The sequence below is a fragment of the Canis aureus genome, chromosome 35 (genome assembly GCF_053574225.1).
Source record: "Canis aureus isolate CA01 chromosome 35, VMU_Caureus_v.1.0, whole genome shotgun sequence".
NCBI lineage: Eukaryota > Metazoa > Chordata > Mammalia > Carnivora > Canidae > Canis > Canis aureus.
This window is the reverse complement of record NC_135645.1, coordinates 18,111,973-18,127,118: the sequence shown is the minus strand read 5'-3', so window position 1 is coordinate 18,127,118 and position 15,146 is coordinate 18,111,973. Positions and strand designations below refer to the sequence as shown.

Genomic DNA, 15,146 nt, shown 5'->3' with positions numbered 1-15,146 from the left:
GGGGACTTTATCTGGTGTGAACCAGGAGAATTCTACTTTATGAATTTTCTTTAAACATCCACAGATAATTGTTGTGCTGTGTCATATACCAAAAGGGAAATTAAATCTCTCTCATAATTGGATTTGGTATTTGCAGGCTTTCCTGAAGACAAGGGAAAGGAAATTCATTTTAGATTTTTTTTTTAAATCTTGAATTAAAGAATTGCCATCAGTGGATCAGGTGCCTATCTGAATTTCACCCGGCACTTGCAGAGGGATGAATGCCTTGGTGTGATGGTTCAGGTACCAAAGGTTCCAGGGCTTCACACTTGTTTGTTTGTTTGCTTAAGTTTTTTTCTTTTCATTCTGAGTTCTAAAAAAAAATTATTATTTGATAGCTTGGTGGCAATGCAGTCTGTGTTGAGAAAATAGGAATTGATTAAGAAGTGAGAGACTGTGTGAGTCTGAAAATGAGTGGGGAAAAAAGCCTACAAAGCATTTACAGTGTAATTTCCCAATACAGATTTGAGCAGACACCACAGGCAGTTAGAAACAGATGCATTTTCAATGCTTTATTACCGAGCGCAGAATAATCTCTGTTTCCCCCTTTTAAAAGAGAATCCAAGAAAATACAATGCTAAAACCTATATATTAGCATGGCACTCATTTGCATACCTAATTTCTCGAAACTTGAACGAACTCCGTTTCAGCTCAGAGATCCTGACACAGCTAGCATGTAGCTGAATGTCGGGGAAGAACACTTGCAAGAATCATTTATGGAAACAAAACATTAATCTATAAATACAGTCTGCTGGATTAATTAGCAAGGGTGTTAACTTGATGTATTGATTCTTAATGAATCCGGGGACACATTTGAATGTATGTTTCAAACATAATAGGGGTGCCTGGCTGGTTCAATCGGTGGAGTGTGTGACTCTTGATCTTGGGGTGGTTGTGAGTTCAAGCCCCATGCTGGGTGTAGAGATTACTTAAAAAATAAAATCCTGTGAAATAAAGACAATAAGACATAATATCGTATCTTCTTTAAATAATTTTATATTTTACACTACCTTTTACTTTTTTTATTCTGATTGATCCACACCTCAATCCTTGGAAGTCAGGATCTACACTGGACTATGCTGATGAATATGTAGCCATCACTGATGACTGACTGCTTTTTCCTCCCGGCTAAAATCGTTAAGGACTGAACTGCTTTTTATACAAGAGTGGTTGCTAAGTGAACAAGAAAGGTGACCCAAACAGATAATCTACTATGAGACCAGAAAATTGTCACATTCCGAGGCATGTGAACCAGGAAATTCCTGAAGAGTAAGACAGTGGCGAGAGCTAAATGGAAATGTCTTGGTATAGAGAGAAGGTTGTGATGCTAGCTCAAGTTCTAAGAGAGCAAAAACTAGGAACTATTGGATAGGATGAGCCTTGGGTGTTATACTATATGTTGGCAAAGTGAATTTAAATAAAAAAATGAAAAAATAAAATAAAATTTAAAAATGTAAAAAAAAAAAAGAAGAAGTGATAAGGAAACGACAGAGACAGCAGAAAGTGAGCAAGGAGTAGAAGGGAAAAACAGAAAGGAAAAGAGTAGCCAAGTCAGATAAATACAGAGAACTGGAGTGGGACTCCATGACCAGTGGGACTCCACTGCCAGTTCTGGGGCAGCTGGCGTTCCTACCCTGGGTTTGGCTTTTCCCTGGGAACCCTTGGTAACACGAGGGAGTCTCTAATCCTTTCATCCAGTGGAGTTTGACTGAAAAAGAATTGCTATCCCCCATGTTGCTCTTGAGGAAACTAAAGTGAAAAGAGAAAACAAACATCCTTTCCAGGTCCAGCATAGGGAATATAGGCAATAGCACCATAACAGCATTGTAAGGGGACAGATGGTAGCTACACTTGGGAGCACGGGGGGTAATGTTTAGAGTTACTGGGCGTAATTACTGGGCTAGTTTTTAGAGTTACTGAAGCACTATACTATAAGCTGAAACCAATGCCACATTGTGTGTCAACTATACTTCAATTAAAAAAAAATCCTGGGGCACCTGTGTGGCTCGGTGGTTGAGCGTCTGCCTTCGGCTCAGGTTGTGATCCTGGGGTCCTGGGATCGAGTTCTGCATCAGGCTCTCCGGAGGAGGCCTGCTTCTCCCTCTGCCTGTGTCTCTGCCTCTCTCCGTGTATCTCTTATGAATAAATAAATAAAATCTTTTTATAAAAGATCCTGGGGCACCTGGATGGCTCAGTTGGTTAAGTGTCTTCCTTTGGCTCTGGTCATGATCCCAGGGTCCTGGGTTTGAGCCCCGTGTTGGGCTGTCTGCTCGGCAGAGAGCCTGCTTCTCCCTCTCCCTCTGCCTGCTGCTCTGTCTGCCACTCTGCCTATTTGTGCGCTCTCTCTGTCTCTGTGTGTCAAATAAGTAAATAAAATCTTAAAAAAAAAAATCCTTTCCTGAAAGGATGAGTGGTATTATTACACATGTACGTAGTAGGGCAGACAATGTACATGTCCAGGCTTTTCTAAAATTGATGCTAATTTCAATTTATCACACTGTGACATTTTAAAAACATGATCCCCAAATCCTTTGATACTCCTCCAATGAGAGGTGGTGCCTACATCCCCTGCCCTTTAATCTGGGTGGGAGTTTGTGACAGCTCCAATCAATGGAGAGCAGCAGAAGTAATGCATAATTTTTTAGACTATCTTAGTAAAGATTATGCAACTTCTACTTGGCCTTCTATAAAAAAAAAGATTTTATTTATTTACGAGAGAGAGAGTATGAGCAGAAGGAGGGGCAGAGTGAGAGAGAGAATCTCAAGCAGACCCCCTGCTGAGCGTGGAGTCAGATGCAGGGCTTGATCTCAATACTCTGAGATCATGACCTGAGCTGAAATCAAGAGTCAGGACACTTAATGGACTGAGCCACTCAGGCGCCCCCCTACTTGGCCTTCTGAGAATGTTTTTGTAACCAATCGCTATGCTGTGAGGAAGCCCAACCTAGCCCTCATGGACAGACTGGAGATATGCTGAGGTTATACAAAGAGAAAGAGAGAGAGAGAGAGAGAGAGAGAGAGAAGTTCACCAACAGCCCTCCTTTCTCTCATCATCCCCTCCGTTACCCCCCCGCCTGCCATCCTCACCACTGTTCGAACTCCAACCACTGTTGGACTGCAAGTACATGGGAGACCAAAGCCAGATCCACCCAGCTGAGACCTTCTGGATTCCTGCCTCACAGAAAGTGTGAATAAAATAATTACTGTTTTTAGCTAAGTTTTGAACACAGCAATAAATATTTGGTGAGAGCATGATTAACCAAATGTGTACTACAACCAGAACCTAAAGAAGTCTACTAGGTTTTGTGCTTCCTCCTTAGTGTAGAAAGGCCAATACACAATACTTTGTTCTTTACCTTGAAGAAGATGTCTTGGCCTGTCCCAAATCACTAGACTGATGAATATTTCATTGATGTGGTCGTTCCCTGGGTCTTCATTAGAATATTCTTTTCCACCTTCTGCAGCTCATGTATCTTACCAAGGCCTCCAAAATACCTGCCACTTCATGCTTATTAGACCTGATTAACATGATGTCACCAACAAAAAGGACACGTGAATGGTTCCCTGAAATGCCCAAATAGGTAGGTCACTATATTATGAGAGAAGGAGGGAGTTAATTTACCTCTGGAGCAAGATCCTAAAAATGTACTGTCGTTTATCTTGTATGTGGATCGACGGCTGAATGCCGTGTACTAGAAACTACACTAATCTGCTCCAGTAAAGATACCGCTTTTGGTACAGCAGCGATAGTTGGGCTACTACTTGATCTGTGGGAGTCCACTGTCATACGACTGCAGGATGTTTCAGGTTTTTGTAGGTACAAGGCTGGTGAATTAAATAGGGATGCTGTGGTAAATACCAAAGACTAAGGAACCAAAATAAATGTTCTATCAATCCCTTATTCCAGTTGTATATTCAGGGACTAGAGAAATGACCCACAGTTTAGGGACCTGATGCTCAGCTGACCTACTATGAACTGGGTGTCAGTGTCAACACACAGTTCTTGAAATGTTTCAGTATTCATTTGCCTTTCCCCAATACAGGGTACCCTAGGCAGATGACGGTAGATCCCTCTGGAGAAAGATGGGGAGAATCATTACAATAGTACTTGCTATGATCTTGCAGGGTCTTTTTTTTTTAATTAATTAATATTATTATTATTATTTTTCATGAGAACCAGCCTTTCTTTCAGTTGATGGGCTCTGGATTGACAACTAGATCAGATGCAGAAACTTCGTTTTTTGACATTTTATTGTCAGTAGCCCTTAGCCTTTGTTTCCTTTTGTTGTATAGATTGAGAAATAACTGTTGCCTGGTCATTGTGTCTTGACCCTGGAAATACTGTATTCCATTAACTATCTCCATAGCACTACATGAGTCATGCCTCCTTGCTCCAAACTTGCCACTCTTTATAAGAATTGAGCTCACTTTACTTTTGATAGTTACGTGTTACCAGGAGTCTATCAACATTTTGCTATCCAAGAGCCGGTTCTGCAATAGCATCCTCCGAAGTCAGTCCTGGTCTATAGAGGTCAGCCACCATACAGATGATAACAATGCTGGTGTCCGCAGAGAATCTCATTTTCTTTGCTAAATGGAATGTCCTCTGAAGTCGTTCACAGAACAGGATAAGCTAACAGGTTTTCTGACATTGCATGATATAGCCGTGCCAATACGGCTGTTCTCCCTCAGCCTTTCCATCCCTTCCTCCATCATTGGCTACAAGAATTTTGGCATGTCTCCAGAGGTTCTTGCTAGGATCTTAAATCCTGCATCAAGGGCAAGTGCTCCAGTATCTATAAACTATTCTTTATCCAACTGTACATTCCATCCCCTTTTATCCAGCTCCCCCAAGAATCCAGTCCATTCATCCTGCTGTCCCGTGCCAGTAAATGTTGGCTAGATCCTTCAGCTACTTAGATATATAAACTCCTTCTCTGATTTGTAATCCCAGCACTTCCCCAGTTGGGTTACACTGTGACTCGACTCTAAGCTATTCTTCTGGTGATTATAAGAGAAGGCAAGGTGGATTATGAGTAGTGCATGTTACCTGGCAAGGTAGAGTCTTCTGCATCATCAAGTAAGAAAGAAGGATTAGCCTTTGGTAAAAAAAGAATATCTCCCCCTTTTTTTCTAGGACCAGATAGTCCAGTGGAATCTGACTATTTTTAGACTCGGTTTAGATTCTTCATTCTGAGTCTCAGGGTGTCCCTCCTCCCAAACAGGGCCATGAGCTTAGTGTAGGATACTTACCAAGGGGAAATTCCAGCCTCCATGGAACTCTGCTACTCTTCTACTTAAATCAGGCCAGGCCTGATCCTCAAGTTTTTCTGCTGTCTGTCTTGGTGAAGATAGGACTCTCTTTAAATGTTGCCAAGTAGGCCCTCTGGATTTCACACTTTGCTTATATTGGTAGTTAGTTGCCCTCAGCCTTTCATTGACATCCTCTAATACATGGATGGCCCATAGCAATAGGGGTCATTTCTAAAGTTCTTATAATTACTATCTGCCACAAAACTCTCAAACGCCAGAAATACTGTACTTGCTGGTACAATTTGCTTCCATCAGTATCCTATCCCAATTCATCACTGGTGAAAGTTTTAATGATTACTACAAGGACATGATAAGGGCTATTAATGCTTTATCTTCCACCATTATGAAGTCATCACTGCCAGCTGGTTGAAGTCTGCTTTCTTGGGCCCCTTCTGGTACCATCTGTGGCAGGTCAGGTTCCCTAGGAAACAGGTTCTGAAATTCTTAGAATTGTGTGCAGGTTTATCGAGAGCGTGCTCTCAGAACAATAACCATGAGAGGTGAGAGAGGAAAAGGGCTGGGCCTAGGAAGAAATAGAACCGTCAGGAAATTACAGCAAAGGCCCCAACCAAGTTTAAGAGGAGTTCTGGAATATCAGATGATCTTTTGATGTTGTCCTGTCCTGGTGTTGTCCTACCTTCACAGACCATGCCTCCCCCCACCTCAACTTAAACATCTTGGCACCAGGAAGAGAGGGCGACTTTGGTGGGGGCAGTTCTCTTGGGCTGCTGCCAATTCTTGGAGAGGAGCTTAGCCAAGAGCTCCCTAGAATCTGGGGGAATTGTGACCTTGGTTCTGAGAAAGGGATCCGGTTGACATATGACAACATTCATTATCCCACAAGATGATGTTAAAAACAAGACAAGAGGCCCAGAATGGAGTTGCTTAGGCTAAGCTCCATGTGACCAAACCAAGACTTAGAGTTTCAGTTCTCCCAGAAATGGAATCTTAAACCAGTCAATCAGGAACTGCCAGATGAGCACTAGTTAAGTAAAATGTTTGATAGACCTCTGCTGTCTTTCTAAAAAAAGTAACTTCACAATAACAATCTTTTTTTTTTTTTTTTTGGCCTAGGACAACTTCTTTGATATTACTCCCTTCTGCCTATAAAAGTCTTTCATTTTATATATCTTCACGAAGCTTCTTTCTTTCTGATATATCGGATGCTGCCTAATTCATGAATTGTTGGATAAAGCTAATAAGATCTTTAAGATTTACTTAGTTGCACTGTATGTTCTAACAATGACAACTGTTTTCCATCTCTGCATTAGGGCCTCCCAAATATTCCTGATCCGCCAGCTGCTTTCCCCACACTAGACATGGCAAAGCAACAGCATGGGTAGAGTTAGGCAGTGAGCATTGGGTATGGTGGGATCCCACAGCACACAGAACTGGTCCGGGAAAGGGCGTTGTCTTCCAGGCTGTCTGCAGGTTCTTTATCAGATTAGATATTTTGCACAAGCCCAAGTGGCCTGCGAAGTAAAGGATATCTGTGATACTGTAATTTACACTAAGAAATATATGTTTGGTTATTGTCCTTTGTTCCTGGCCCAGCACTCCTAGAACCCTTGGCATTTCCTAAGTGATCAAATCAATAAAGGTGTCTCTTGTTAATGAGGTAACTTTTGGAAAGCCCCTAAGTAACCAAAGGCTGGTTGCCAGGGGAACCAACCAAGTGATTAGAGGTGATGAAAGCTCCAGGGAGGGGAGAGGGGCTGAGATTGGGTTCAATCACCAACAGCCCAAGATTGAAAAAAATCATATCTATGTACTGAAGCCTCCATTAAAACCCAAGGAGTCAGGATCCGAAAGCTTCCTGGCTGGTGAACACAGGGAGAGCCAGGGAGAGTGGCGAGCTTGGAAGGGGCATGGAAGCTCTGCGCCCCTCCCCACTACCTTTCCCTATGCCGGTCTCCCACCTGGCTGCCCCTGAGCTAGTATATCCTTTTATAATGAACTAGCACTATGGTAAGTAGAGTGTTTCTCTGAGTTCTGTGAGGTGCTCTAGGATGTTAATCAAACCAAAGGAGGAGGTCGTCGGAACCTCCAAGCTATAGCTGGTTGTCAGAAGCGGTGACTACCTGGACTTGCCATTGGATATGAGGTGAGGGGGAGTTGTCTCATAGGACCGGAAGCTTCAGTTGTGGGGTCCGATGCTATCTCCAGGAAGACTGTGTCAGAATGGAGTTGTTGGCTGGTGTGGGGGTGGGGGGGGGGTGGGGAAACACATATTAAGAGTATCAAAGTAAAAATATTTGGACTTTTAACATCCTTTGAGCCATAACCAAAGGATGGCAGCAAGATCTGGTGGGAAAATCTACTGCCCTTAGGACCAGAAGATACAGGACTTTGGAGTCTAGTCCCAGCTTTGCCTCTCATTGCTAAATACTTTGGGGAAAATCACTCAAGGTCTTTGCATCTCAATTTTTGAATTGTAAAATGAGTACAGGATGACCAAGTTGAGTTACATTCATTTTACAGGTGGCTATAAGAATCAGAGGGGCAATATTTGTGACATATAAAATATTATTATTGCTTTGATTAAAAGGTGAATTTCTTTAAGGATTGTACCAAGGGCTCTAAATTAACTTTATTTTTATTCTTCATGAGCTCTGAGTCACTAATTGGTAAATCTTTCCAAATTATACTATTTTACCTTAAAATGGTTGGTTTTTCCTCCTGTGGATTCCAGAGGTAAGCCCAAAGCAAACCTTGCCAGGTGCTTATTGGCAGTCAGTCTGAGATGCTTTGGTTTGGAAACCTCCCCTCCATGGTATAGAAAGGACCAATTTCAAGCAAATCATTTAATAATAGGAGATGCGCATTTTGCACAATAGCAGCTGAAAGTAAAACCTAAAGTAATACTCACTAAGTCTCCTAGGATAGGAAAAGGGAGAGAGAGAAAAGATGGACAGAGAGGAATGATAATAACACTCCATACACATATAGATTTTTCCCTCCATTGATTTCCAAGCATTTGGCAAACTTTAACCAGCTAATCCTCGCATATCCCTTTGAGGTTAAGTAGGCGGCAAGTATTATCCCTGATTTTCAAATGGAGAAATAAAGGTACAAAGGGCTTAAGTGCCTCGCCTGAGGTCACAAACATGGCCCAGGATGATGAGGACGCCAAGGAGATGTAGGACCCGACATGCAACCCACAGTCCAAACTTGGAGATCTCTCTCTGCAGAATCATTTGGGTTTTTTGTCGATCTTTCCAAAGCAGAAATCCTTGACAATTCATTGTCCCACAGACAGAAGGTGTATCTTTGCTCCTCTATAGCACTTGCTCTGGATCAAAGGCAAAGATCCATATTTTCAGGAGTGATGAACTTTTCTACAGTTAAGCCAAACTCAACACGGGCAGCAAAGAGGCCTTTTGTGTGTGTGTTTAATTTCCAAGTAAGACATTGATGTTCTTTTCTGGGGCTGAACACTCTTTGAATCCACCAGCAAGGCAGAGCCTGCGAACAAAACCCTTTCTATTCACTTCAAACTGTAGTATCTTTGCTAAACATTCTTCAGAGAATTCCCAGCATTGTTTGACAGGTTACCAAGGCTTCTCTTCCAACTTCCCAGCTGACCCCTGTTCATCTAGTATCGTCGATGTTGCCAGGAGAAACAGACTGGCCTCACCAGATTAAAGCTTTCTGTGGGATATAAGACAATTCTGCATTTAAAAAGAGAGAGAGAGAGAGAGAGAGAAAGAGAGAGAGAGAGAGAGAGAGAGAGACTACTCTGCCGAGAATGCAAAAAGCCTTTAGGAATAGAAACAGGTAGAAAATCTATGACTCAAGATAGAACAGAATTATTTCACCTTAATGAGACTCACAAAACATTGAATATTTTAGAACCCAGTCATTATGAGCAGAAAATGGAATTTTCATCCAGAATCCATTAAGCGCTGTGGTGTGTTCAGGGCATTCTGCATCAGTCCTGAGGCTCTTCACTTGGTGACCTGTGGCACCCAGGATGCTGTTCCATGTCCCTAAGGAAAAAAAAAAAAAAAAAAACAACCTGAGTTTCTCTGAATTGGAAGTTCAGAGGAAGAAAGAGGGAAGGGATTTTGAAAGGTGGGGTGGGGGGAGGAAGGGGAAAAGGCAAAGTGAAAGGACTATTTGGATTACAAAATAATTCCCAAGCCTTCTGTTCAAGTTAGACCATGTTCGGTGTCCGGTGCAAGTGTGAGTAAGTTGTGTTTAAAGATAAATTGAGGCACATTAAACATTTTACGATTTTATTTGAACGTTTATTTGAATGGGGAGGTGTCAACCCCGAAGGGGTCAGGCGCTCTCAGCCAAGGAGAGCCAGGGGAGAGATTTGTATACACAATGTGCAGAAGCAATTAAAGGGAAATTAGTGATTGGCTGCAGCCTAAAGCCTAGTTGCCTGTTGGTGATTGGTTGTCCTTAGCATTTTGATTTTGTAATCTAGAGGCACTTCCAGGCTTGGAATTTTGGTTTCTTATGCAGGCCACCGTGGCATTAGACTCTCACAGTCTAACAGTCTCCTTGTTTAATTATTTAATTATTTGATTATTTATTTATTTATTTATTTATTTATTTATTTATTTTTGTTTAATTAATTTAACAGGAGTGAATCTAGGGCTCACTGAACCAGGCCCTACATGTCCTGAGTTGGGGTCCAGCTCATCTGTGCACTGGGTCTGTGACCTTGGCCAAGTCTCTTTTGATACTTACAGCCCTCAGTTTCCTCATAAATCAAACAAGGGAACTAGGGGGTTTTTAAGGTTTGTTGTTGTTGTTTTTTTTTTTTTTTTTTTTTTTTAACAATCTCTGAATGACTCGTGGCCAAAACAACAAATTAGCTCTCTTTCCCTTCCTCTTTCACTCCTTCCCTTCTAATCAGCTCCTGGCCTAAGGCCAGTATTTTTTCTAGCTGGGTCATCCAGACTTGTTTCTTGCATTGAATTTAATTTGATTTATTTATTTTTAGAATCTTCATGTTTCCCATCTCTTTTTTTTCTTATTTTTTACTTAAATTTGATTGACGTATACCGCATTATTGGTTTCAGAGGTAAAGGTCAATGATTCATCAGTTGCATATAACACCCAGTGCTTATTACATCATAGGCCCTCCTTAAAGTCCATCACCCAGTGACCCCATCTCCTCACCCTAGTTCCCTCCAGCAATTTTCAGTTTGTTTCCTATAGTTTAGAGTCTCTTATGGTTTGTCTCCATCTCTGATTTCGTCTTGTTTTATATTTTCCTCCCTTCCCCCATGATCCTCTGTTTTGTTTCTTAAATTCCACATATAGGTGAGATCATATGATAATCGTCTTTCTCTGATTGACTTATTTCGCTTAGAATAGTACCCTCTAGTTCCATCCACGTAATTGCAAATGGCAAGATTTCATTTTTTTGATGGCTGAGTAATATTTCATTGTAAATATGCACCACATCTTCTTTATCCATTCATCTGTCAATGGACATCCAGGCTCTTCCACAGTTTGGCTATCGTGGACGTTGCTGCTATAAATATTGGGGTGCAGGTGCCTCTTCAGATCACTACATTTGTATCTTTCGGGTAAATACCCAGAAGGGCAATTGCAGGGTTATAGGATAGCTCTATTTTCAACTTTTTGAGGAACTTCCACACGGTTTTCCAGAGTGGCTGCACCAGTTTGCGTTCCCACCAACAGTGCAAGAGGGTTCCCCTCTCTCTGTATCCTCACCATCATCCGTCATTTCCTGACTTGATCATTTTAGCTATTCTGACTGATATAAAGTGGTATCTCATTGGGGTTTTGATTTGCATTTCCCTGATGCCGAGTTATTTTGAACAGTTTTTCATGCGTCTGTTGGCCATTTGTATGTCTTCTTTGGAGAAATGTCTGTTCATGTCTTCTGCCCATTTCTTGATTGGATTATTTGTTCTTTGGGTGTTGAGGTTGATAAGTTCTTTATAGATGTTGGATACTAGCCCTTTATCTGATATGTCATTTGCAAATATCTTCTCTCATTCTATCAGTTGTCTTTCGGTTTTGTCAACTGTTTCCTCTGCTGTGCAGAAACTTTGTGTCTTGATGAAATCCCAATAGTTCATTTGTTTTTCTTGTCTTTCGGGATGTGTCTAGTAAGAAGTTGCTGGGGCTGAGGTCGAAGAAATTGCCACCTGTGTTCCCCTCTAGGTTTTTGATGGATTCCCATCTCACATTTAGGTCTTTCATCCATTTTGAGTCTATTTTTGTGTAGCATGTGAGGAAATGGTCCAGTTTCATTCTGCATTGGCTGTCCAATTTTCCTAACACCATTTGTTGAAGAGACTGTCTTTTTTCCATTGGATAGTCTTTCCTGCTTTGTCGAAGATGAGTTGACCAGAGTTGAGGGTCCACTTCTGGCTTCTCTACTCTGTTCCATTGATCTACGCATCTGTTTTTGTGCCAGTACACACTGTCTTTTTTTTTTTTTTAAGATTTATTTATTTATTTATGATAGACATAGAGAGAGGGAGAGAGAGAGAGAGGCAGAGACACAGGAGGAGGGAGAAGCAGGCTCCATGCCAGGAGTCCGACGCGGGACTCAATCCCGGGACTGCAGGATCGTGCCTTGGGCCAAAGGCAGGCGCTAAACTGCTGAGCCACCCAGGGATCTCCAGTACACACTGTCTTGATGACCACAGCTCTGTAATAGAGCTTGAAGTCTGGAATTGTGATTCCCCCAGGTTTGGTTTTCTTTTTCAACATTCCTTTGGCTATTCGGGATCTTTTCTGATTCCATACAAATATTAGGTTTATTTGTCCCGACTCTGTGAAATAAGTTGATGGTATTTTGATAGGGATTATATTGAATGTACAGATTGCTCTAGGTAGCATAGATATTTTAGCAATATTTGTTCTTCCAATCCATGAGCATGGAATGATTTTCCATTTCTTTGTGTCTTCTTAAATTTCTTTCATGAGTGTTCTATAGTTTTCTGAGTAAGATCCTTTGCCTCTTTGGTTAGGTTTATTCCTAGGTACTTATGATTTAGGGTACAATTGTAAATGGGATTGACTCCTTAATTTCTCTTTCTTCTCATTGTTAGTGTACAGAAATACAAAAGACTCCACCCCCAAATTGCTAGAACGCATACAGGAATTCAGCAAAGTGACAGGATATAAAATCAATGTTTCTTGCATTTTAGAACACACTCTTTCCTCACTCGCCTGCCCCAAGCTGCCAAAGTCCATCTCTGAGGAAAACAGGAGAAAGAGGACTTTTGGGGAAGGAGAGAAATTGTCTTTGTTGATGGTTCATTCTCTCAAGCAGGGCCTTTACATACAAAACCTCATTCACTCTTCAACCCTGAGAGGAAAATGTTGTTAAGATCATTTTATAGATCAGGAAACTGAAAGTCAGGAGAGATAAAGTGACTTGTGGAGATCAGGCAGTCCTGAGAATAGAGTCAAGGCCACGCAATTGATGGAGCCAAGGGCAAAAAGAAAGTGCAGGGGCCTTGTTCGAACATTATGAAGAATTTCCAGGCAGGGACAGCAGAGCGTGGGACGGAGTGTGGGTCCCTGCATGCTCAGGTCTCTGTGACCGCACAAGTAGGAAGCTCGTGAGGCCAGCCCCAGGAAGTCAGAAATGAACTTGCTCTCTGTGTACACCTTGTGTCTGGATTTGCTCCATTCGTTCCTTCCGAGCCACTCCTCTGCACCATGCTCTGTGCCCAGGAGCCTGAGTTCTTGGACATGGCCTCTGGTCCTGGCTGAGGTTTGGCCAATGGGAGGCACTGGTGAGAAGCTGGAGGGCAGGAGAGTGTGAGCTTCCTCCCTGTCAGGTCAGGTCAGGTGGCAGTTTGTGTCCTCCCCGCTCCCTAAGCCCTGTGACCAATGTCACAGTGGCCACTGCCGTAGATTTAGTTTCTGGTTCCTTCCCTCCCCCTCAGGGCCCTGTTTCCTGTGGCTAGTCCCAGCCTTCTCCATCCCTCACCACCGTCCGTGCCTTCGGAAATAGCCCTCTTTAAAGAATGCCATCTGTTTCCTACAGGGTATCTGTTGTTTTGCTTGCCCATTTTTTTCACTCTTCTTCTGGGAACTGTGGCCTGCTTTTTCTTGGGAGAACTCCTGTCCTGCCCCCAGGTGCCCAGGGGTCATATGACTCAAGCCTGGTCACAGTCCCCCCAACCTCCCTTGCTACCTTGACCACCTCAAGGATGCACACATCTCCCAGGGACATTTCTGTTGGAATTGGGGGTGGAGGGGGTGAGATCCTGTCTCTTTCTTGGCAGGAATCAGAACATTTTTTTTCTGTAAAGGGCCACATAGTAAATATTTTAGGCTTTGCAGTCCACATTGGGTCCCATCTCATAGCATTCTTTGTTTGTTTGCTGTTTTACAACCCTTTAAAAATTTAAAGCCGTTTTTATCTTGCCATGTGTGGAGTTGAAGGAGTGCAAAAACAGCTAGTAGTTTGCTGGCTCCTTAGGGACACAGTACAGAAAAAAATGAGGCAAAGAACTACCGGCAGCCATTGTCTCTAGTGGCGTAGAAGAGGCCAGCAGGCGTGTGTGAACATGCGTGCTGAGCAAAGGAGAAATTCTAGAAGCATTGGGACTTCCCTTTAGAGTCATTAACGCCCTGGTTGTGCAAGCCTGTCTTCTGCCTATGAGCCACCCATCCCTCTTCCCAGTGGCTGAGCTCACCTGAGCGGGTTTGAGCTGGGTTTCTGTTATTTGCAAAGGACCAAAGAGGACCAGTTACCTCTTCCTAAGTCCAGAGCCCAGGGCCAGCCCCTCCCGGGATCCCAGGGGTCTCAGAGCCATGCGGTGCAGCAGCCACGCACCTCGACAGCTCTTGGTCAAGGATGCCGAGCGCCGTGAAGGCGGCTCCTGCTGGAACTTTTACCCAGTGGATGATTTGGGGCCCACAAAAAAATTGGAAAATAGGAAATTATTACCAAAATAAACGTGAGGTCTCTTTGTGTTAACATCCAGGGCCGAAGCTCACAACCGAGGTGGCGCTGTGGTTTCTAAACAGGGTCCCCATGGTGCCAGATGGTGACCCGGGGCCTCTGACCAGGAAACCGGGCTTTAGGAGCAGCAGCTGCCCTGCCTCTGATTCAGCGGGTCCTGGTGAAGGCTTGCGGCTCCCTGGCAAGTGTGCATGGTGGCTCGTGTTCGAAGCCACCGTTGCAGACGGCCTGGGGTCCTGTTTGTGCAGCCGAGAGACATGCACTTAGCAGGCAGGGCCTGTAACGGTCACCAAAGTGGGGGCGCAGGCTGGTGCATGGTCGAGCTCCTTCAGTGCAGGGCCTGACACCCCGGAGCAAGAGGGGGAGGGAGCAAATTCCTCTGGAGTATCTGTGGGAAGTCTTTTTTCCTTTAAAGTAACGTTTTGGCAGAAAGGCCTATGAAAAGCCACACACAGCCTTACCCACCACCAGACTGGAGGGGCGGGCTTTTTAAAAATAGCATTCCACTGTTTTTAGAAAGAAGAAAGGGGGCAGCCCTGTGGCTCAGCAGTCTAGCCCCGCTTTCAGCCCAGGGCTGATCCTGGAGACCCGGGATCGAGTCCCACATCGGGCTCCCTGCATGGAGCCTGCTTCTCCCTCTGCCTGTGTCTCTGCCTCTCTCTCTCTCTGTGTCTCTCTGTGTGTCTCTTATGAATAAATAAATAAATCTTCAAACAAAGAAACAACCTTAAAAAAAAAAGAACCTTAAAACAACCTTAAAAAAAAGAAAGAAAGAAGAAAGTGATGATGATAAAATTCAACATTAACTATCCCATCCTCTTGCTCCCTTCCAGAAAATCCATGTTTGGGCAGCCCGGCTGGCCCAGCTGCCTTC

The 15,146-nt window shown here is 43.2% G+C and overlaps 1 long non-coding RNA gene across 2 annotated transcripts; it reads right to left on the bottom strand.

The window, feature by feature from the left end:
* Nucleotides 1-525: 525 nt before the first annotated feature.
* On the bottom strand, nucleotides 526-7,448 carry LOC144305022 (uncharacterized). 2 transcript variants are annotated; one of them, XR_013372049.1, is made up of 4 exons: nucleotides 7,434-7,448; nucleotides 5,293-5,773; nucleotides 3,396-3,603; nucleotides 526-983 (listed from the first exon to the last, which is right to left on the bottom strand). It is a non-coding gene; the product is annotated as an uncharacterized LOC144305022 (long non-coding RNA). The 2 variants fall into 2 exon arrangements; XR_013372048.1 differs by lacking the exon at nucleotides 7,434-7,448 and adding an exon at nucleotides 5,990-6,121.
* Between the last annotated feature and the right edge of the window lie 7,698 nt (nucleotides 7,449-15,146).